Below are 24,071 nucleotides of genomic sequence, written 5' to 3'. Positions count from 1 at the left end.
ATCTTTATAGAGACTCCCAGTTGAGAAAAAAGAAGCCCAAACTAACACAAAGTTTAGCGGCAATGGTTTCTAAAAAGTAGAGGTTAAATACTCAAATGCCAGGGGAGCCTGCAAAGCCACACAGCCAGGGGGCAGCCTCACTCATGCCCAGCCAGCTCCAGGGCTAGCACAGAGCCAGGCTGCTACCACCCATGAGCAGGTACCTGGAGTAGTTCTGGGTCTATCTCCAACACAGTTCATCTAGAAAGTCATCCAATAACAATCTGGTTTTTTCTTTTAAATTTGAGAAATAATTTGAGTGGATAAAAAAAAAAACATTGTTCCAGGGGATACAAATTAAGAAGTGGATACTTTGCTACATTTCTGACATTATATCTCACTGTGTATTTTCCTTTTCCAGACACACAAAATATTCTGCAAGTTGTTTTTTTACACTCAATAACATAACAAGCACACCCTTCTACAGCAGTATACTCATATCTTCTTTTCACTGAATTCAGACTTAGAAAACAGAATGCCAATGCAGACAACTGGGTCTTGGATACCTCTAGCTAAATAGAAAACAAACCAAAACAAAAACACCACACTCTTGAAAATAGGGCCACACAGGACATGTCACCAACATCATACAATTACCTTTCCTTTTCAAAAGCCCAAGCTTCCCACATGGCAGGTAAGAAGCACCAGGAGAAAAAAAAAAAAAAGGTCTCCAAGGAAAGGAAAGAACCTAAATCAGCCAGGAATCTCACAGACGTTAACTTTGTGAATTTTAATTACAATGATTCTAGATATTGGCGGAAAATCATCCAAGTCACTAACTTAGAACTCAGTGGGTCAGATCAGTCTACCTATTTCTAAAACACGTTTGAAATAGAGCCGGCTTAGTCTAATGCAGGCCACCGTCTCCCCAGGTTTAAGGTCTTAAACAAAAGGACAGAACCCAGCTCATAAATAAGGTGGTTATATCCATATTATCCATCCAATGTCAACGCCAGGGCCTCCTGGGAGGCCAGAGATACAGGAAGAGCGCAGGATGCAGACGAGGCCTCTGCTCCAAGCCTATCTATCCTATAATGGAAGTGGCTGGTAAGTCAAGAACAATAGACCTCATATTCAAAACACTAACTCTGTTAGTGACTCAAGATCCTGCAAAGCTAATTAAGTATTCAGATCTTCAGTAATTCCTACTTGATTCCCAGATACAGAAAAAAAAATATCTCCATCTAAAGATATCAACTCCCTAGGGGCCAGAGCCTGCCTGAATAGCTAGCTTTTAAAACACTTTAGGAAACTTGACCTCAAAGGAAAGTCAGCAATTTGGGGAAGGGGAGCCTGAGAAAACATACTGCACACCAACACACATTCAGAATACGATGATCTCTTCTATTAGTACATACAACTTGCTTTCTAAAATAAACACTGAAGCCTCTCCCACCATTCCTTAGTTACACGAAAAGAATATCTCATTGTCAAGCTAGGAAAGAATATTCCAGATTGCCCCCTTTCCCTCTCTCCTTTATTTCCAAATATTACTACAATGACCTTGATTCTCCAAGCCCTTGGTTTTGGTTTTCATTAAATCCCAGGGTGGGCATGACAATAGCCTCCTAATCATTCCAGTTGCCAGAGTCACCCCCTCCCAAGGACAAAAGTCACTGAAAAGCCTCATGCACTCATTCTCAAAATTCATTCAGCAAGTATTCCAGAGTGTCTACTACACGACAGGTACTGCTCCTGGCCAGAAAGCAAACAAGTGTGCACAGTCACACAGCTCGGAAGTACCCCACAGTGGTGTCAGGTAGGCAGCAGCCCATGCCAGGGGAGGAAGCAGGCTTGAGAGCTGCACTTCACAAGGGCAGTCAACAAAAGTCTCATTCCAGACTCTGAGAGTGTCGTGAAGGAAAAAGAGGGAATAGACATGCCAAGGGATGTGTATTCCAGGTAAGAGGGTCCAGGTGCCCACAGGAATGTAGGGGCCCAGGACCCAGCCATCAGAGATGTGATCAGAGAGACCACATAAGACCACACAGACTTAGTCATACCCATGAAGTATGCTTGGAATGAAACCAAAATAGTGTTTTTCCATTCAGTAATTCCTTCCAGAAGTTCCCAAAGAAACTTAAAGGTTTTGAGAGCACTGAGGACAAAACAAGTTGAGAAATAGAGGCAAGCATTAGAATTCACCCTGTTGTTTGCTTAGCAATCAACACAGAATCCGTGGTGACACTTCAAAACTCAGCCAGAAATGCTGCTGGTCTTCTGGGGTGAAGGCTGAGGCCAACACATCCAAGAACTGAAAGAAGAACATGAAGAGAAATGCCACCCAGTGCCCCCAGTGTCACCCAGTCTTCCAACTGCTAGTGTGCTCTGAGTGTGGTTTGTGGTCCTGTCTGCTGCCCCTGGGGTGAAATCGGAGACAAGTTAATAGTAATATGCTATGCATGGGATGCTTTGCAATGCTGTTGATCTTGCGCATCCAAACACAAACACTATTCAAACACTACTGGGTAAAATGGGGGGGGGGATTTTCCAGTGTCCAAATATTCACTAGAGGCTACTGTTCCTTGTTGGTTATTAAAAACATTTTAAATATATGCAAGAACATAAAGAGAATGACAAATGTTGCCTTTACAAGGAGACAGAACTAGCCTTTTATAATATCTGCTTTAAATTACAGAATTAAGAAGCATCATTAGTAGTCATTTAGAAAAACCATTTTTAGCATCTTTTTGTTTTAAAAATAGCAGTTATCCAAAAACATGAACAAAGACCTAGCACTTTTAATATTTAAGCAATGTGGTTATTTACATGAAGTGGGAAAGAATGACCATTTTACAGTGGCTAAAAAAATATCTTCATTGCTAAAAATTTTAGTAAAATATCCCAAGGAGAAAACATGTTTTATTTCAAGAAAGACATAAGACAGTGCACATCTTGTTGTAGGAATCAGAACCTGACCTAAAACTCTGAAAACAAAAGTAAATAAATGTCAGAGGTACAGCTAAAGCAAGCAGCACAAACAACCTGCTTCTATTATGAAGCAGGAAGAAATTCATACAGCCTGAGGAAGCCAATCTTTTATGTTGGGCACTTTTGATACCTGCCCTCAGGCTTCACCCTCTATCTCCAACCATCAAAGGACACCCAGGAAGAACTGCTCCAAGTATAGGGTTGACAATAGCTCAGTAGAAACAGTTAACAACAGAATGAGAACCGACCCCTCACTGGCCCTGCGGTTCCATTAATGACTGGGGTAGATAGACAGCACTCTAACAGGTACTCTTGAGAATGGAAGCGCAGAGAGGTTAAAACAGCACACACCTTCTATTAGATACAGTTTATCTTTCTAGGTCCCTGATGTAACCAAAAAAACTTTCCTGACTCCATGCTTCGGAACTCTAGGATGTCTGGCAATTATGTATTAATATTCAGTGAACTCTCATTATTTATTGCTTTTTAACCAGGTTTTTAATTTTAAGGATATTCCATTTAGGGGCATCACATAGCATTCAGCCCTATATGTGGCATCTGAGTTCATTATCATCAAGAGAAGTGAGCAAGGTACCACTGGCTGCTTAGATGCCACGCCTAGAACACTGCAGGTAAACAACTTGGTATGAGCCACACATTGTCACGCAATGGCACCTGGGAACTTCTCCTAGTCAATGAGGAGCTGAGTTCTGTCGTATCGATGGTATGGATTTCAAAGGCCTTAGACCTAATGTTCACTGCATCTCATGGAAGCACACATTGGTCTGGAAGTTATTCAAGACTGCCCCAGAGATGCACTCTGACCACATCTGGAAGAGAGACCACAATGCTAACAAAAACCTAGTTTGCTGTGGGGTGCACATTCCACATCAAAGACCTGTTGCTAACACTGGTTAAGGGCTGGCCAAGGAAGACCCATAAAATGTGGTTTTGCTTGGGATAATCTTTTAGTTCAGACTTACTTGTTTTTACAAGCAGTCAAATCGCTAACAATTAACCCCTCAGCCCAGCTGCATCCAGCGAAGCTGTCTTCCCCATCATCTTCTGTGTGCTTCCATGAGTCCCAGACAGCACACTCCCAGGAAGCTTACGGAATGGGGGGTGAAGGAGTGTCAGCTTCAGCAATCTGGACCTGATCTTTGAACCGAGAAATACACCACCCGTTTTCAAGGCAGAGAAACTGAACTTTAAAAAGAAGTTAAATGCTTTATTAAATGCCATATGGATACCTGAGTACGGGGTGCGAATCTATACTCACTGCCTATACACAGGCTCCAGTAGGGTTTTCCAGAAAATTCTCTGAGCAAAGGAAATAGTTTCTCCTACAGACAGAAATTAAGAGTCTCACACAGTGAGCTCCAGGCAAATGGCCACAGTGTGACATGGGTGTTTACTGGGCGTATGGGGCTAAAACAACATACTATTTATGTTCTGCTATAAGTTTTAAAAAATAAAATCCATATTCTACAAAATAGTAGAAATTTCAGATCAGTTTTACATAAACAGCAGGAAGCATCTGACACCTTCTCAAACATAGGAAAGGAAGTTTTATCAACATAGGAAAAAGGAAACAAGGCAGGTATAAACAGTTCAGCAGGACTATGGTTCCCAGTGGCAACGTTCATCCATGTCTTCACTCTGCTCCGTATGTATTCTTAGTCACAAATATGTACACATTTGCGTGCACACATTATTTGTTTTTTTTTCTTGATGATTCCAACAAAACAACTACAATATCAGGCATTAAGGAAATATTACCAGTGACAAGTGCCAGTCAAATTGATAGGATGACAGGGACCTTGATACGGTGACTGATGGTTACCCCACTTCTGTAGGAAACCTGACAGCAAAGTTCAGAAAAGCACAATACCTGTGTCACAGTAACCCATACCCGTCACGTGCACGGGTCATTTCAGTAAATTGTCATCCATTGTTGACACTGGATTTTCTGCCTGTTGCGATCATGCTTTGTCCCCGTAGATTTTGGTGTTCTATTGATTTTAAAGGCTGCATTTCTTGGTAAGGGGGCAGAACACCATAGTAGAAGAGTTCTTCTGGTTCTGTTCATCTTTTTCTATTTGAATCAGACCTTATGACTCAGAATAGTCTGAGTACAGTGACCAAGGAAAGCTTCCAAAATGTTAGTCCTTGCTTGCAGTGAGCACATCGTTTTAAGTTGACAGTCGAAGAAGCAGTTAACTAGTAAAATTCATAGAAACAAAAGGCCTGATTTCCCAATCATGAACTAGTAGCACGGCCTCAAGCAAATCATAATTTCTCTCGGTCTGTTCATTCCCCCTTATCATGTTGGGAGTGATAGTGCAAGCACTTTACATGAGTAAACACATTAGACCCCATAACAACACTACCAAGTAGGTGCCTCCACACTCATCTGTCAACTAGGTAGACAGAAGGAGCACAGAGTGATACTGACAGAGCATGAAGAATGCAGGCCATCAGAGCACCAGCACTGCTGGACTAGAGGATACCCACCATTCCTTCCAATTCAAACCTCCCATGAAATTTCAACTATGAACTATACTCTAATCACACTTATGCCACCTTCTTCAAACTGGTCGATGCTTGCTATCATAACAAGTCCTTTGTGTTTACATAATGGTACTTAAAGCATCTAAGACACTGGTGGTAGGAGCTCACTTTTTTTTTTTTTTTTTTTTTTTGGTTTTTCAAGACAGGGTTTCTCTGTATTGTTTTGGAGGCTATCAGTCCAGCCCAGCCTCGAACTCACAGAGATCCGCCTGCCTCTGCCTCCCGAGTGCTGGGATTAAAGGCGTGCACCACCACCACCCGGCAGGAGCTCACCTTAATAAGAGGTCAACCTAAGTGACCTAGGAATCCACGTGCTTCACGGCTTCTTGTTTAGTCAGTCCCCATGTGCAGGACAAAGACCTAAGTTCACTGAACTGAAAGGCAGAAGGATGCTATGTCCTAAGAGGGCTCAGAATCAACCACGGCCCATCCAGACACCTCATCCATTTCGAGCAGACCTCTCCTAACAAGAACTCTACCTCTACTCGAAGTCCACCACGCTGCTCACTAACAAAAGAGCAGGAGGCTGCAGTAACATCTGGAAGCCAGCAGAGAGCACATCTATATCTAAGTTCAGAACATTCTCCAAGTGCTGATAAAACTAAAGGTGCACAAAGACACTGTGAAAAAAAACCACCCTTGTTCATGTACACCTCCCTTTTCCAAATCAGCAAACAAATTTGAGTCCCACCTTTCTGAATCCTATCTTTTTTAGGTTTTCAGCTTTCAAAATCCTTCTTTCCCTGGTCCAACTCAATCCTCATGTAAATAAGTGGACAAGGCTACTAGTTTCTAGATTAATTATTCTAGAACTCCACTATGTATAAAACATGTCTGGCGAACATGCAAATTCGAAGCCTCTGTACTCATAGGTTCCGGTATGTATGGTGGATCTACTGCAGGGTTCAAAAGTCTATACTACTGACAAACATCCTCTGCATACACGAGTATACTGTACCTATTCATACAGGTACACATTTACACACACACACTCACACACACACACACACACACACACACACACACACACACAGCAGAAGCAGGAGCAACCATCACCTTCTCCCAACAGATCTCTGGCACTAATAGTTGGGAGAATTCATTTTGAAAAAAAGTACTGTTGCAGATGTCTCAAGAGCAAAGTTATACACTTTTCAATCACAGCTTAAATGTATTCAGCAGCATTCCCTCTCAGGAATGACTGGCTTTCCACCATGTCTTTTCCTATACATCTGCTCATAATTCTAAGGCACCATCTTTAAAACAGCCATCCATGCCCTGAGCTGGTCACTGCTACAGTCCTCCCACATTGCAAAATCTCAGTACCAAAGTCCACGACAGCTTTAGCGATTCATCCCTAGCCCCAATCACCTGCCTTGATAACATCAGAGCAGTAACTCCCCTCAGGAACTAGTAAGCACTCACCAGACAGTGGCCTTCTGTTCCACACTTGACATGTAGAACATGCACTAACATCTCATGGGACACTTCATAGTTCCTAGTCACCACTGCTTTTCAGAGCCATCATTCTAAGGCCAAACGCAAGTAGGAATTTGCACACGCATGCCTGGAGGAAAGGTGTTCTGGAAATTTGCACATGTGCCTGGAAGAAATGTGTTCTGCACACTCATGACTGGAGGAAAGGTATTCTGGGAATTTGTACACACATGCCTGGAGGAAAGGTGTTCTGAGAATTTGCACACTCATGCCTGGAGAAAAGGAGTTTTGTGCACACAGAACACCATGCTGATGGGTCACTACTTCTATTAAGACTATATGACACCAGAGAGAAAAAGAACCTCTCTAAAAGTCTGTCACTGAAAACCACCTTAAATCCTCTTATGTAAGGAGCCTTCTTAGGCTCATTTCCTATGCAATCAGTCCCACAGTGACTGGGGTTTGAGTTACAGGAATCCACAGGCCCAGCGTTTCTGATTACACTTGTGTATGCTTTGAATGGAGTTACTGACACTCTATCTCAAATGCCACAAGTGGCCGGGACACCTGCTCCCAGTGCTGCAAGCCAACAGTCCTCTAAGAGGCTGGAGAGGCTCGGCCTAGAAGAAAACTAGGCACTACTTGGGTCTGGAAGACACCAGCCATAGGGCCAAGCTCAATAACCTCTCCTCTAACACAATACCATTGCGCCCAAACATGATCTTGTTCCGTCGCAAACAGCACAAACTTGAACTCCATGGTGACCACAACCTAGAATGTGGCATGAACTCCCGCTCTCCTGAATCCACCATACAGGCCACAGATAGTCACCGGGTAGGATCTGTCACATATGAAGAAGAAGAAAAGACCTGCTGCAAGGAAGTGACAGGCACAATAAGAGCTGCATATGTCACAGGGGAGAAAGGGGCCAAGACCAAGAAGGGCAGGGTGGGGTGTCTAGATAGCAAACCCTGCTAGAGGGGCTGCTAGCTGGGCAAGCATCTGGGCCATGGGAGATCTTTCTCAGTAAATGCTTCTGATAAAAGTACGGTACTGTGCTGGGTGGTGGTGGCACACACCTTTAATCCCAGCACTCGGGAGGCAGATGCAGGCGGATCTCTGTGAGTTTGAGACCAGCCTGGTCTACAAGAGCTAGTTCCAGGACAGCCTCCAAAGCCACAGAGAAATCCTGTCTCAAAAAACCAAAAAAAAAAAAAAAAAAGTACAGTACTTTAAATGCCAATAGAACTTAGAACCTTGTGACGTGAGTTGAGTGCATTAGCATTTTTTGTGTGTGCTACTCATTCTACAAAGCTTAACAAGGAAAAAGTCCACCTTTGACTCTCCACCTCTGGTACAGTTTGTACTTGTATGGTTTGGTTCCATTTCAATCACATCTGAAGTCAGTGGCCTTTTGGAAGACATGTGGATATTAGGAGTGGCCTTAAGTCATTTGTTCTAAGAACTCATTTGAAGGTAGAATGGATAAGGACCAGAAGAGTTAAGGAAGAGTCACAAACAGCACTCTCTTGTCTTTACATTGGAGATTGTAACCCTAATGGCCACAATATAAACCAAAAAAACACATTCAACATCAAAACCCAGCAATGTTCCTATTGCTGCTCATACACCACTTTGTTAAGAGACCTCTCCAAATTCTTTAACTCAAATGTAGAACTGGCCAGTTAGCAGTTTATGAGCAAGAAAGGACACGGGACAGCAAGAATGATCCATTAAAAGACTACAATGAAATAAAGAACTTTTACCTATTACAAAACTTGTCAGAGCCTGAGGGATCATCAGATTATTAAAAGAAAACAAAAGCAGGTCCTGGATGCCCTTGTGCCTCTTCCCTGTCATAGGTGGGCTACAGCCTCTGTCCTTCTCTAACACTTTTCCCATCCCTTACTAGGTACAACATGCCAGTCATCATCACTTGGTTTTCTCAATGGAACTTTTTTAGTTTAATCTCTGAAACTTTGCACTGATCTGTTTTTACCCGATAACTAAGTCAGATAGTTTCTCCTCTCTCTCTCTCTCTCTCTCTCTCTCTCTCTCTCTCTCTCTCTCTCTCTCTCTCTCTCTCTCTCTCTCATACATACACACACACATACACATATATATGTACACACACATATACATACATATATATGCCCCCTGAAACTAGCTTGCTGAGCTCAGAATCCCAGGCTTAGAAGAATCAGACACATACTGGGTGTTGGGGGGTAGAGGTGTGTTTTGGAGCTATTCCGTAAGATGATGCAGAAAGGAAGGAGGGAGGGAGAGAAACAGGAGGAAAGAAAAGAAGGAACAATCATGGTGATACATATCTGTAACCCTGACACTCAAGGCACAAGGAACTCTAGCTCAAGGCCAGCCTGAACTACATAGTGAGATAAATCTTGGGGGTAGGAGGCATACTCATCAAAAAGTGTGTTTTTCAAAACCCTCTAAGCCAGCAGGGCCTGGTTACTCAGACTTATCTCAGCTATTCAGGAGGCAGGAAGCTTATAGGATGAAGAACAGCCTAGGCTACAGAGTGAGTTGAAGGCCAGTCAGAGCAACTTAGTGAGACTGTGTGTTTAACGAAAAGGAGGACTGGAATCTACTTCAACGGTTCTGCATTTGCCTAGCTTGCACAGGTCCTAGGTCCAATCCACAGGACAGCACACAGACAACAAAAGTTCTCATTCTACTGCCAAAGACTGTCGTCCTGCCTCTATGCAGATGGCAGCAACGAGCAGGGGGACAGCACTGAATCCTACTACGGCTGCTTGGAATAGACTGGCAAGCAGCATAGTCAGAGCAGGCACTGGGGAAGGACTGGTAAAGCTTCTTTTTATGGTGCATGGACACATCTGCAGAAGTGGTTAAGGACATGGACTTGGGAGCCAACTACAGATGAAGCTGAATTTCAACTCTACCCCTGAAGGCCCTGGGCAAGTAACTCACCTCTCAGCGCTTCGTTTCCACCATGAACTACTGAGTTCTGGAAATGACACAGCCTCTACCCCTTTGCCTCTATTTAGCCCAGAAAACGTCACCCTCTTCCTTGGAGAACAAACAAGTTAAGAAGCTGGTGTAATGTTGTTCACTCTGAGCTGCTTGAGACGAGACGGGGGAGAATACCAGTGTGAGGATGACAAAAGGCCATCACCTCCTCCACAGACACTTCCTGTGTACCAGAACAGTCATATGCTCCTTCCAACTCAGAACCAAGTCTACAGCAAGCAACAATTAAACCAGGCAGGGGTCTGGACAATGGCAAGGCTGTTCTCACTAATGTACCAAAGACGCAATGGTGGCTGCTTTTCCTGCAGCACATTTTCTGCAGGACCATTTGCTACCTAGTTTCCTTTGACAGCTATTCTTGAAATGAGTAGTTTTTTTTCTTTATTATTCTTGAAAGGATTTTTTTCTCTTAAGTTCTCATTTGTAGCCAAGAACATAAGGACATTACTGGGAAAATCTGGGCAACCTTTGACTTAGAAATGCAGGAGTGTAACCAATAGAAAACTTTAAAAAGAAAAACTTGTCAGAGAAATGATGGTGTAGAGAACAAGACTGAGCAGAGACTCATACTTTGTATTCAGTGACTTTGCCTGTGTAAGTACCACCCATGCATATGTATTGTACATTAGTTAAGTGCGAGCACAGGCACATGCATGTCCCAGCACATGTATGACTGTCAGAGGACAACCTATGGTTTCAGTCCTCACCTTCTACCTTAATAGAGCCTCCATTCTGTTCACAGCTGCGCACTGTACACAAGGCGAGCTGACTGGCAAGGACTCCAGAAGCATCCTGTCTCTGCCTCCATCTCTCCATAGCAGCCTTGGCAGTGGCCACAAATACTATTTCATCTGGCTTCACATGGGTTCTGGGAATTTGAACTCAGATCTTTATACTTGCACAAGAGCTCCATGCCCTGCACCATGTCTCCAACCTCCTTAATTCCTCTCTCCCTTTCTCTCCCTCCCCCACCCCAAACATCAACTGTTAGTCCTTTGCATCTGGAAGCAGATGCTTTCTCTGCTTGCTTGACACAGACGAGGCTGCCATAAGCAGAGAACATATTGGTATTTGGTTTTACCCTGTAGACAGCTTCTGTTCTATATTCGGATCTATCTGATTCTTGTACATTCATAGCCTATGGACTATTAAATTCCCTATCACTCAAGTCCATATAATACATTGTCAGTAATGGGCCACTGTAAGGCTCTATGATATGTGCTTACAGCTCAACTCGAGGCAAGCAGAGATGCTGCACTTCAAACTCAACTGGAAGTTTTGTAATTTGTGCTTGGATTTGGTTAATCTAAATATCGAACACTAATTGTTTGGTGAGCATCTGGGATCACCCAAGATACAATCCAAAGGCACAAACAAAAATCATTCCAAATAGCAACCCATGAACCCAAAGGAAACCACAAACAGGATTGGTTTGACCCATGTGGCATTGGTATCAAGGTTTTTGTTCAGTTACTTAAAAACCTGGATTTCCATGAAAACTGGACAATCTGCCACAGGCACTCCTCCACTTGAACACCACCTGGCAATGAGAAACGGGCTTTGAGCAGCACCTGCTCCTGTTAGAAGGGACATCAGGCCCCTGGTATGTCACATGTTCAGCTCCCAGTGTTATCTGATCTCTGACACACATTACACTCTGGCACAGAGAGATTCCAGCTTGGGATTCTTGTTTTAGACACATCACAAAAGACAGAACAAAAACACACAAACAAACACATATTTCAAATGTTTTAAAATTAAAATCTCCTTTTCCATGGAGGAAAAGAAGAGAAAACACTCTTTCCCACCTCAATATATGTCTCCTAGATTTTGGATTTTCCACATATAAGGAACGTTTAAATTGCTGTATCTTATTCATTTATACTGTATTATTCAAATGTTTTCAAGATTTAACAAGATGCTATGCTACTGTTGTGTCTACATTGCTGCCTCTTAGGTGTTTTAAGTTATTTGAGGCCATTTGCCCAGTTTACTACAAAGGGTAAAAAATCTCAAAATATGTCAGTTGTTTTTGCCTTGACCATCACAACTCTCAACTATGCAAAATCTTGATTTTAAAAGCAGACAGTAGCAGTGTAAAGGCAGTATTTTTGAACAGTCAACAACACACGCATTTGTTCCTTCCAGTCTTCCCCTTCCTGCTATCCAAGCAGGCAAATGGAAGACCTTACATGTATCCCTGAACGAGGCTGTAAAGCAGTGGCTACTCAATAATGGCCAACAACCATGGGACTGCATAGGGAAGGGAAGGGGATTCAGCAGAGCTTTCCTCTCTTTTCTCGGCTTCCTCCGCCCATGTAAGGATTTCCTTCCTTCATCATCCAAGCCACGCCATTACAATTACCACCATCATCCAACCTGCCACTACAAGGCTCATCTTCCTAAAACTCTCCCAAAAGTAAAGGCTGACTTTTAAAAATAAGATAAAATAGTACACCCAAACTTACGTTTGCATTCCCCTACACACACAGGAAAAGACAGTCACCAACTCAATATGGCAGGATTTTCTTGTCAAAAAAGGAAAAAAAATTGAAGTGGTTAATGCTACAGGATACACCCACATACACAGTGAGTGATATGGACGAGAAGTTTCTTTTCTCAGAAGGTGTGAATGATATAGAAAAAGGGGATAAAGGAATATAACTGACAAGGCAAAAGAAACACAGACTGGAGAATCATTTGGGTTTTTGTTGTTGTTGTTTCTATGAGGCGGCCAATAGCATGTGACCATGAAAAGCATCACTATGGTGACAAAGGGACCGCGACCCAGTGCTGCCATTTTTATATGTCCTCAACAGAAGACTTCCCCTCCCAGAATCTTCCTGTTGCATCCTGGAAAGAAGGGTGACAAGCCCCAAGATGGATTCTAGCACCCAGTTTGTCACAAAAACAACATGGTGGTTAATCTCCTGCAGGCCCTATGTCAGAGCTGCTGGCTGTCAGCCAGCCAGTCACCTAAGAATCTACACTGCATTGCTCAAGATAGCTGTGCAATGTGCTGGGACTCTCAGGGGACCGAGGGAAAGCTTGTCTAGGCTTCCTTAGTTCTTATCTCTGGAAACCAAAAGACTTAAGTCTTCCCTGCTTCACCAGCTTTCAGCACCTGCAGGAAAACTTGTTGTCCTGGTCTCTCAATGCCAAAGATAAGAAAAAAGCAGAGCTCAGTTATGTAAAATCACTGAGTACAACACAAACCTCTTCCAGGAAATCTATTATTGATCCTCAAGTCTCTCCTTATAATGCCAATAATTTTAAGAAGATGAATATTCATTTAGGGTTTTGATGATTCAAACAGCAGACATTCTTTTAACAATCCTGAAAATCAAATTAATATAAACCAGTGGTTCTCAACTTTTGACAATCCCTTTAGGCATCAAAAGACCCTTTCACGAGGGTCACCTAAGACCATCAGAAAACACAGATATTTACATTACAAGTCTTTAACTTTATGATTGGGGGTCACCACAGCATGAGGAACTGTATTAAAGGTCCACAGCATTAGGGAGGTTGAGAAGCACTGCTATAAACAGAGCCTGTAAGTGCCACCAAGCCTAACAGCAAACACTGATCCCAGCACTCTGGAGGCAGAAGCCTCCCTCTGAGTTTAAGGCCAGACACAGTCTTACATAATGAGTCCCTGAATGACTAGTGCTATTGAATAAGACATTAAATTCTTCAAAGAGTGAAAATAAATGATGAACTCTGGGTGTGGTAGTACTTGTTTATGATTTCCAGAAGGCAGAAGGATCCAGAGCTCAATGCCAGCCCGGGTGGGTTACACATCTGCAGCCAGCCTGAAGCCCAAAATGAGACCTTGCCACAAGGACCTTCATAGGATCAGTGTCTTCTGCCTTGGGTTTGAGGTAGGAAAGAATCCAAGAGCCCTCAATATTATACTATTAGGGCTCTAATTGGGAACCGTGTAGACAAGGTAAGAAGCCAAGAGACCACAGTTCTTACCTCTGGCCAATTATAAGCATCACACTTCTAATCAAGCCAGGGGAAAAACTTATGGCTGCCTAATAAATTCAGTTTGCTTTATGAACAATTTCTTTCTATAAGTACATTTAAGCGGTTTAAAAGGAGAAGAACTGTAGACATCTTCATCAGGCTGTGTTACTGATGCCCTAGAAGTTCCCCAAAAAGCATCATGAACTAACAATATCAATTCTAATAGCTAATACTTCAAGAGACCACTGCAGGCATTAGAAAAAAATAAGGCTTAAAAATCAAAAGGGTAGCAATGAAGAAAACCATGTTGGAATCTGAATGCAATTCACACAGCATTTAGCACCCTTTCCTTTCTCCTGCAAGGAGCACTGTTGCTTCTGGAATGGTGTTTGGCACATACAAAGTGGCACCATACAGAACCAGCGCAAAACAATCCATGATTATAAATAGAGCATGCTAACATACAACAGGATGATAACATTTGCTGTGCATTAATGCTACCATGTGTCCAAAACCCTGCTAAGCATTATATGTAGTATGTATGCATATGTACATATACAGAGCTTAGATTTAAAATATATAAACTCTATATTTACATATAAAATGGTTATAAATATATAAACACATTACTTGTACACAATTATAATTATACTTGCACACAAGCCTTATAATTACCCTGAGGCAAATGGCGTACACTACTTGGTAGATGAAAAAAAAAAATCTATGGCTGTAAAAGGATAAATGCCCTTTCTACAGTCATAGTCAGGGAGGAGGATTTGTCTGCTTTTTAGGCACTTTACCACCAAAAAAATTCTCAGGGCAACTGACAGTCACACAGGATAGTGACACAGATTAGCATGTATCCAACAAATGTGCTGACAAGGCCAGCAATCAACCAACCTCTCTCTGTCTGTCTGTCTCTCTCTGTGTCTCTGTGTATCTCTCTGTATCTGTGTGTGTGTGTGTGTATGTGTGTGTGTGTGTGTGTGTGTGTGTGTGTGTGTATAGGGAAAAAAAGCAACTCCTGAGACTATAAGCATAAATTAGACTTGTAAACAAGGATTATGGACCACTGGGGTACATAGGATAAACCAGCCACCAGAGGTCCCCCAAAAACTGAAGAGTAAGTGTGTGAGGAGGGAAGAAAATTGAGTGAAACCAGTTGTGATGTATTCTCTGCAGTTTGTAAGTCCCTGCAGGCTCTGAGCCAGAGAGACAATGACTTCCACAACATCAATTCCACCTGTGTTAGAAGCTAAACTTTAGTTCAACTGTGCATTTGAGAACGCTTCCAATACTGACCATCTAACTCCAGGACCTTGGTAAAGATAGTAGCAAACAATACAGCACAGTTACTCTTGGTAAAGTTAATAGCGAACAGTACTACACAGGTACTTGTTAGGTTTTTTGCACTGGCTCTTAGACAAAAGTCCAGAGAGCAATTTGTTGATTCTAAACCAAATGCCTATCTTTCTTTTCCCATTGCTATGATAAACTACTGTGATAGAAGCTGCTAAAAAAAAAAAAAAAAAAAAGATCCTTTTTGGCTCCAAGTTAAAATGACAGACTATGGACACCCCCAAGGAGGGCCTCACCCTCCCTGGGGAAAGGAGGGGGTAATGGGGGGGTTAGTGGGAGGGCGTGGGAGGAGGGGAGGGAAAGGGAGAGGGACCTGGGATTGACATGTCAAGCAACCTTGTTTCTAATTTAAATTTAAATTTAAATTTAAAAATAAAAAAGAAAGGAAAAATAAATAAATAAAATATGAGTTACAGATCTAGGTATATGAAAGATTAAAAAAAAAAAAAGACCTAGTGGCTGGCTGTTCTGCTTCCCTGATCTTTCAGCATTTACCGCTATATCTGACTCAGGGTTTTCATTATTAAGACCAATTAGAATTTGTGCTGCACATCCCCAGGGGGACTCTAGATGCCATCAAGTTGACAACCGAGATGGCATCATAGCCTGCTAAGCAGAAAGACGCCTTCATTGTCCTCCGCTTTCTCTGTGTGCTCTTCTCTTGTCCTACGCGCTCCTCATTTCTCTAACTGGCATTTTGGGGTGGAGTATCAAGGCTTCCAGGAGCAGTTGTCTTAGGTGGGGTTTCTGTTGCTGTGAGGAGACCCCATGACCATGGACACTCCTATAAAGGAAAACATTTAATGGGGGCTTAGCCCATTATTGCCATGATGGGAAACATGGCAGCAGCAGGCAGACACGGTGATGGAGAAGCCAAGAGTTCTCCATCTGGATCAGCAGGCAGCAGGAAGAGAGTGGGCCGGGCCTGAGCTTCTGAGACTTCAAAGTCCAACCCCTGTAATGTGTATTCTTCCCGCCAGCAGCCTGGGTCCCGTTGCTGTCTCTGCCCCCAAATAACACGCGAGACACTATATTAATTATGAAGCTGTTGGCTGTTTGCTATGGTTTCTTTTTTTTTTTTTTGGTTTTTACCAAACAGGGTTTCTCTGTATTGTTTTGGAGGCTATCGGTCCAGCCCAGCCTCGAATTCACAGAGATCCGCCTGCCTCTGCCTCCCGAGTGCTGGGATTAAAGGCGTGCGCCACCACCGCCCGGCTGCTATGGTTTCTTAATGGCTAGCTCTGACTTTAGTAACCTGTAATTACTAGTATATATTTTTATAAGGTCTTATCCAGGATGCAGCCTCATGCGTCCTCTCTTCCCCGGGATCACATAGCAACTCTCTACTCTAGACTACATTTCCTAGTCCCACCTATCTTGCTTCCCTATTGGTCAACAGTATTTTATTTATCAACCAATTAGATAAACATATACACAGAAGGGCTTCCCCCATCAACCCCCAGTGACACACTTCCTCCAACAAGACCACATTACCTAATCCTTTCAAATAATGTCATCCCTATGAGCTTACAGGGGCCATTTTCACTTAAACTACCACACAGTTTTTGACTTCTGCCTGAAACTCTGGTTCCAACTTAGGCCAACTACGCCAGAATAAAAGACACCTTTTCAACATCAGCACTCATAACAAGTGAACTCTGGACCCAGACAAAAGCTTCTGGAATCATTTTTAGTCCAGAGACTTTTTTTTGTCTCCCAACTTCTGCCAGCATCAGCCATTTTCTACCACTATTCATTGACACAGAGGAAATTAGTGTTTGAACTCCACAGGATCAAAATGCTGACCCTTAAAAGTTCCTGAGTTGGTGTTCCTTGGACTTTGACTTTCCTTTTCCCTGTCACTATGGGCATTTGCCATTTATCTGATAGGTCTTATTCTAGGGCCTCTTTTGAGCAAATCAGAGTTGACTTGAAGTATTTGGACATTTACTGGCATGGAAAGAGATACAAAGCACAGGGACCCAACAGAGCCCTAGGGAAATCTCTATTGTAACTTAGGTAACCATGGGAAACACTAAGTCTAAATGATCTTTTTGCCCTGGAGGGACAATTCTAGCTGCCTAGTCTTCTGTAAACCGCAAAATACTGAGCAATTAATGTAACTGCCTTGAGGTATTTTTTTCATGTTAGTCTGTGTCTATAATGAATGTCTTTACCAATGATAGGTAATTTGATAGATGCACCAACAGTCACATTAGATACACACAAAATACTGCACCCAGAAGCTTCAGAAGGCACAGTCTTCTCAGCAGGCCATGGAACCTTTTGTAAAACAGACCACATTCTAAGACCATATCTCACTCCTGAATGACAGGAACTCTACAGGCCTCCTAGGAATCACCCATTAGGACTAGTCAGCCTGGATCATAAGCCAGACCACAACACTTGCTGTTGGGATGTTCTAACAACCAAGTGAGTGCTGCTACTAAAACCACTATTTAGATGTGGTGCAGGAGATGGCAGTGGATGTCTCTGAATGACATTGGAACCTGCAGTTCTAGCATTCATGTATAGGAGCTGGCATCTGGTCATTCTTTCCTCGCCTGGCAACTTTTAAATTGACAGTTATTCAAGGTCTTATGGCAGAGCTGGCTAAAGTTCAAGTTTAAGAGTTCATTGTAAACTTGAGAATAAGAAGCAAATAAAATATTTTAAAATAAACAAAGCTGTTCCTTCCATAGAAAGTTGTAAAAGTCACCTTAAAATGTATCCATGTAACAGCTGGAAAGACAAGGTGCTCACTATATAAGCATGAGAACTTGAGTCTGGGTTTCAGAACCCAGTTCAAAACAATAAAACAAAACAAAACACAAAAGACAAGCATGCATTTGGAATCCCAGCACTGGAGATGGGGCAGCAGGTGAACTCTAGGGGCTCACTAAGCAGCTACCCTACCAAACTTCATGAGTTCCAGGCCACTAAGACCCTGTCTCAAAAAGCAAGGTGGCCGCTGGCTCCTAAAGAATGGCCTCCAAAAGTTGTTCCCTTCACATGCATATGAATACATGTATACATGCACTGGCCTGCACATGCAAACACATACATACACACACACACACAAACATACACAGATACACACACATACACACATGCACCCTAATAGAAGCACAAACTGTTCAGTTTGGCAATATGGATGGTGTTCATAGCTGGTTTCTGTTTCAGTCCCTCATAAATATAGATTCAGTTCTCATTTATAAGTGAGTTTTCATAAATTCCTAATGTATAAACAGCTTAAGATTTCTTTTTTTCCTGTGTCTTTGCTAAGAGCAATATTATTAAGAGTTAAAATCTAACTATCATGTGAAATTCTACATACAAGAAAATATGAAGAATTTATGTTGTGTTTTGGTGAAAAAGACTATTTTATTCTAAGTAAAAACTGCTTCCAAGTAAGACAGCGAGCTCAAAGCTGCCTCTGTATGAGCCAGTAAAGGGAGCACCAGAATAAGAAAAAACAGACACTCCAGGTGGTGGCAGCACACACCTTTAATCCCAACACTTGGGAGATAGAGGCAGGTGAATCTCTGTGAGTATGAGGCTAGCCTGTTCTACAGTATGAGTTCCAAAACTGCCAGGACTGTTTCACAGAAAAACCTGGTCTCAAAAAACCAAAAAGAAAGGAAGGAGGGAGGGAGGGAGGGAGGGAGGGAGGGAGGGAGGGAGGGAGGGAGAACCATCACTAAAGAGAGAACAACTTCAGAAATCCACAAAGGAAATGAAAGGATAGTTGAAAAGTGCAGAGAAAAGGACAGGCAGTTTTCAAAATCAAACACTAATGACATAAAAGGTCTGAACGGTCCCAAAACAGTAACAATGGCTGTCCTAGGAGCCACACCCACAGCTCTAGTAAGGTCACTGAGCACACAAGACAAACAGACTCTAGAGTCGGACTCCACTACAGAGCAGTGGTTCTCAACCTTCCTAACTCTGCAACCCTCTAATACAGTTCCTTGTCTTGTGGTGATCTCCAACCATAAAGTTATTTCATTGCTACTTCATAATTATAATTTTGCTACTATCATGAATTGCAATGTAAATATCTGATAACACAACCCCTGTGAAAGGGTCCTAGAAACTCCACAGAGGTCATGACCCACAGGTTGAGAATCACTGCCCTAGAGCCAAAGGACTCACTAAATACATACTAAATACTGCATCCAACAGATTCAGAAGGCAGTCTTCCACAGCCCATGGAACTCTGTCTAAAACAGACCCAGTTCTAGGCCACATCCAAGTCTTACAAAATGTAAAAGAAACGAAAAAAATTCCTTCCTTCTTATATTACAACACAAATCCAGAAATCAACGAGTAAAATGACAGAAACTACACAAATACATGGAGACTAGACAGAGGGCTCATGAATGGCCAGCAAGTTGCTAAAGAAAACAAGGAGGACACTTAAAGATCCCTGGAGTGCAAAGAAATGAAAACACAGTTTACCAGACACTTTGAGAGATGGCCAAGGCAGAGGATCGTTTATGCATAGAGTGCTTATACTTAAAAAAAAAGGAAGATCTCAAATAAATAATCCAATGTCCCAACCTAAAGTATTATAAAAACAAGAATAATGCAGGCTCCAGAGCAGCAGACAGCAAGACATAATAATGATGAGAGAAGAGATTCATGAAATGGAGACAAAAACAACAATACACAGACTCAAAGGCTTTGTTCTTTGTAAAACTAAAACATTCAAAAACTGCTACCCAAGCTTGCCAAGATGAGAGAGAGAGAAACAGAGACACAGAGAAACCAAATGAATAAAAAAACGAAAACCAAAGAAAGGTGGTTTCTACAGATTACAATGAAATCCAAATACTCACTGGGTAGTATTTTGAAAACTTACATCCCCAAAACCATTAAAGTCCAAAAAAAAAAATGGATCAAGTCCTAGACATACATAAGCTATCAAAATTAGGTCATGAGGATATACACAATTTAAACAGATGCACACAATGATGAACAAGATGGAAGCTATAAAGCCGTCTCCCCAAAGGAAAGCACAAGGCCAGACAGATGCACCAGAAAATTCTACCAAGCTTTCAAGATGAGCTAACAACATTCTCACGCTGTTTGACAGCATAAAATGAAGAGGAACATTGCCAAATAAACACATCTAAAGTCTAGCATTCCTCTGATACCAAAACATAATGATATAGCAACAACGAAGAAAACTTGAGACCAATTTCCTCAATGAATATTGACCCAAAAATTCTTAGTAAAATTTTTGCAAACTAAAATAACAAACATCACCTAATTGGTTTCATTCCAGGATACAAGTTTGGATCAACATACAGAATTTACTATATTTACTATATATATAAACACACTTTTAGTCAGAATGCATTTGATCACCTCAACAGATTCGGAAAAGCACTTTGACAAAAACTTCAGCACCCCTTCAAGAAAACAGGCAAAATGAAATGGGAAGTTATATATAAAAGCAACCTACCAATGACAAATTATATCACTGCTTAAAAGGAAAATAAACTTAGGGTAACTCTTACAGTCCTAGTGTATTACATATAAATCACAACTTTCACTCTAAAATGCTATATGAAATGAGAGTGTACAGGTCTGTCAGTTAGTAAACTTCCTTCAACATTCTGGTCTGGTCTAATTTTATCATCTAGAGCGTCCATCGTTCTCAAAAGTATTCACTGTGAAGGCCACTGAAAATTGCTCTAACACGTATTTGTTTTTCAAACTATTTATTCTTTGGACATTTGATCTTGTAAGTTTTCTATTCTCCTTGAAGAGTTTTAATATGCTGTATACTGACATTCTGCAGAAGGGCAACTTCTAACAACATCCTCTGAGCAGCATTTCTGAGATACAAGAATTACCACAGAACAGACAGAACTGAAGCATCAGGGGACTCCAGGTAAGTATCTAACTGCTTGAATTTGACCAAAAAAGGGTACTAACTGCTGCTCTCTCTCTCTCTCTCTCTCTCTCTCTCTCTCTCTCTCTCTCTCTCTCTCTCTCTCTCTCTCTCTCTCACACACACACACACACACACACACACACACACACACACACACACACGAGGATCTCATCAGACCAAAGGGGACAGATCTCATCCCAGTGACAGGGACCAACCAAGATCAACCGGATGGTTATCAGCAATGTCATTAAACTATACAGAGGTATAGTTTGTCAAGACTGAAATGAACTCACTGGGCCTGCAGATACATACTTATAATCCCAGCATTTTGGAGGCAAACACAGGACTAGCTCAAGCTCAAGGACAGCCTGCACTGCACCAGGACACCGTGTCGCAATGTCTACAGTAAAAGTGGAGTCATTTATGCCAGTCCTTCCAATAGTAAAGTCATGACACTATGAAAAATGATTCTAATGCATGGTGACCCAACATGCAATCCCTCCCACTAGAACTCCTTTTCTGTAGCTTCTGTTCACAGAGCTATTCACAGGAAAGATAGCTCCCAAAGAATGTATGTAATTGCCATGTCGTCTGTCTTTGCCCATATGAATTCTGTTTTACCATAGTGCTTCTGCCATCAGCTTCACACATCAGGCTCTTTCCACGTACACACCTCTTACTATAATGTATAACCTCTACGATGGTTGGTGGTCACTAGCGACTTGACAGGGTCTGGAATCACTTAGGAGGCACAGTTTCAGGCATACCTGCGAGGGATTATCTAGCTTAGTCTCTGGGCAAGTCTGTGAGGTGGGAGGACCAGTCCTAAAGAAAGACCAGTAGATGGCTCAGCTCACTGATTCAAAGCACTTGCTGGGCAAGCCTGATGGCCTGAAGACCACCCTCTGTTCAGTAGAAGAGAACTGCCTCCCCCAAAGTCATCCTCTGGCCTCGCCTTGGATTTCAGGAACTGCAAATCCTGCAGTACAGACCAATATGAGGACAATGATCTGTGATGGAGAGCTTTTACATAGGAGTAGACCATCTTGTAGGAACCAGATTGGTGGCCTTGTGCTCCAGAGCAATGACCAGACTAATAATTTCTCTGACTCCTTTCAGGACCTGAGCTCAGACGGTGATTGGCAGACACACCTTGACTGCTCAATAACACAGACCTTCTTCCCCCTACCCCAACTCCTATTCATCTTATGGTGGACAGAGCACGCCATCTTCCAAACAGTGTTCTAACTGGAGCCTCCCTCCCCACAGGGTTCTCATGAAATGCCCACTCTCTCTAGACACCCTACCAAAGGCGCGGATCTCAAAGCCTGGTCCCAGCTCTCCTCCAGCAACCACCCCAGCTGCAGCTGGACAGCACGCCCCTTCTGGCAGAACAGTGGAATTCCATAAATGCCACCTTTTCTTCTCAGACCCTCCACAAGCTGGAGGAGTCCCACAATGGACAGAATAGTCCATTCACACTGCTGGAGAACAATTTTTCTCAAAGAGAAACTGGGTAGTTCAATTCTTAACCGGATGAGGGGCCTATTCATGACTACCTCAAGTGACAAGTGACAAAGCTGTTCCCATTGTCCCATAATACTTCACATATTTTTGAATCATAAAATCTGTGTCACAAAGTTAACCCTTTTGTCTCCTGATGGCACTTTTGAGGTCACTGAGAGAATTATGCAATTCTCTCTCTCTCATACACACACACACACACACACACACACACACACACACACACACACACACACCCCTTCAAATAACAGAACTTTGTTAAGGAATACAAATAACAGTTACTGTCTATGGCCACACCACCCTGAACATGCCTGATCTCGTCTGATCTCAGAAGCTAAGCAGGGTTGGGCCTGGTTAATGCATGGATGGGAGACAAATAACAGTTATCAAACACTGAGTGCCTAGATCATGTTGGCTACAGGAAATTTTAATAACTGCTGTCCCTGAAGCATAGACTCTAAATGGTCTTGGAAACTGTCTTTGATGGTTCTCTGGCTCTTTTATCCAGGAACCTATAAATAGTGCAGAGCTAGGTTCTAAGCGCTGAACATGAACTAATTCAAGCCAAGTTCAGATAGTGATGGTTTCTGCACACAACAGTTAGAGTTCTCCTTTTCATTGAGACTGAGGGGGTAGGCACTGGTTTCCTTTTGCTGCCTCTCAGAATCCAGAAGTCTTTTGAAAGATCCAAGCTGCTTCCACTAAGCTGAGAAAAGTCAAGGAGATACCGGGCCAATAATAGGGCCAGAGCTTTAAAGGTTGCAGAGACAGTACTGAGATAATCAATGGGATGAAAACAAACTGGAAACCCAAGGTAAACGTGTCTCAGCCAGTGTGTCAGCATCGACACAGCCCCCTGTGAGCACTGAAGGTCCAGGTGGGCACAATTCACACAGTTCATTTTACTGCCATAGAAAGAAAGAGGCAGACTTGAAGGGTGCTTCCAAGCAGAAGTCCCAAGCAAGCTAATTAAACAATGAAAGTCAAGCAAGAATGTATCCTTTATTTATATTTAATTTGGCTAAACATAGTACTAGACTGTAGGCAGTTCCATGAGACAAGAGTGACTTTCTAAACGCAGGCAGGAAACCTGGTTTCTACAGAGGCTCCTAGTGTGTATCCAGCAGGCCAGTTCAGATGGAAAGCCCAGAACATCTGAGAGGAGGGCCATGGGCAAGCTTTCCTAGCAATCAACATGGAAACAGGTTTCCCTTGTCTCTCTGGTGTGGAAGTGACAGCTCTTGAGGAGTGGCTTTTGTGTGTCACCACAGGCCTCTGAAAAGAGGTCTGTTATCTGGTGAACACCAAGGCCAGAAACATATCT

The 24,071-nt window shown here is 42.4% G+C and overlaps 1 protein-coding gene across 10 annotated transcripts in view; it reads right to left on the bottom strand.

Annotated features, from left to right (window-relative positions):
* The window catches only part of Sgms1 (sphingomyelin synthase 1), a 242,644-nt gene that overhangs the window by 175,336 nt on the left and 43,237 nt on the right, over nucleotides 1–24,071 (bottom strand). The gene's annotated exons all lie outside the window — the stretch shown is intronic.

Source organism: Mesocricetus auratus, unplaced genomic scaffold (genome assembly GCF_017639785.1).
Source record: "Mesocricetus auratus isolate SY011 unplaced genomic scaffold, BCM_Maur_2.0 Super-Scaffold_4256, whole genome shotgun sequence".
NCBI classification, from domain to species: domain Eukaryota; kingdom Metazoa; phylum Chordata; class Mammalia; order Rodentia; family Cricetidae; genus Mesocricetus; species Mesocricetus auratus.
This window is presented reverse-complemented; position numbering and strand designations above follow the sequence as displayed.